Source organism: Marmota monax, unplaced genomic scaffold (assembly GCF_021218885.2).
Source record: "Marmota monax isolate L192 unplaced genomic scaffold, Marmota_monax_Labrador192_F-V1.1 WCK01_AAM20220418_F8-fsc00257, whole genome shotgun sequence".
In the NCBI taxonomy this organism is placed as follows: Eukaryota; Metazoa; Chordata; class Mammalia; order Rodentia; family Sciuridae; genus Marmota; species Marmota monax.
In genome coordinates, this window is record NW_026692693.1 from 1468752 (window position 1) to 1469924 (window position 1173).

Sequence of the window (1173 nt, forward strand, 5' to 3'; positions counted from 1 at the left end):
GGTTTAGGTGTTGAGTTAGATTTAGGGAAATGGATAGGGTGAAGATTAGGGATAGGTTTAGGTTTAGGTCTAGGGTTAGCATTAGGGTAAGAGTTATGGTTAGGGTAATGGACAGTGTTAGAACTAGGGTTACAGTAGGGTGATGGTTACAATTAGTGATAGTGTTAGAGTTAGGTTTAGGGTTAAAACTTGGTTTAGGGCTCGAAATAGGGCTAAAATTTGGTTTAAGTTAGGGCTGGGTTAGGGTTAGGGCTAATGTAAGTACTAGAGTTATTATTAGGGCTAATTTTAGTGTTAGGGGTTAGGACTAGGTCTAGTGTTAGGTTTAGTTTTAGGAATAATGTGATATTTAGACCTAGGGTTAGTGTTAAGGTCAGAGTCAGTGTGAGGGTTAGTTTAGGGTTCAGCTTAATTCTCAAAAATTATTGCTAGGGTTCGGGCTAGGTATAGGATGAGGGATTGGTATATCTTAAGGTTTAGGGTTAGGTCTATGGCTCAGTTTTGTTTTAGAGCTAGGGCTAGGATTAGGGTTAGTTTTAGGATTAGCCTTAGGGTTAGGGCTAGGGTTAGGTTTAGGCTTAGGCTTATTGTTAGGGTTAGATTTAGAGTTAGGATTAGTTCTAATGTTATGGCCAGGGATATGAATAGGGCTAGGGTTAGACATAAGGTTCAGGCTAGGATTAGGCTTGCAGTTAAATATTGGGTTAGATCTAGAGTTAGGGCTAGGGTGAGAGTTAGAGTCAGTCTAAGGGCTAGGGTTAGGGTTACAGTTAGGGTTTGGAATACGACCATATTAGAGCTAAGATTGGGGCTACGTTTAGTGTTAGAGTTAGGCCTAGAGTTAGTGTTAAGTTTATAATTAAGGCTATGATAGGGCTAGGATAAGGATTAGGGTTTGTGCTGGGGTTAGGGCTAGAATTATGGCCAGGGCTAAAGTCAGGTCTAGGGTTATGGTTAGAAATAGTTTTAAGGTTAGGGTTATGGCTAAGTCTAGTGTAAGGGTTAGGTATAGGGTAATAGTCAGGTTTACAGCTAGGGGAATTATTAATGTCAGGATCAGTGTTGGGCTTTGGTTCAGGTTTGAATTTAGGGTTATGGCTCAAATTAGCATTAGGGTTAGCATTAGGGTAATAATAAGATTAGGTTTAGTGTTCAGGCTATGTTTAGGGTAAT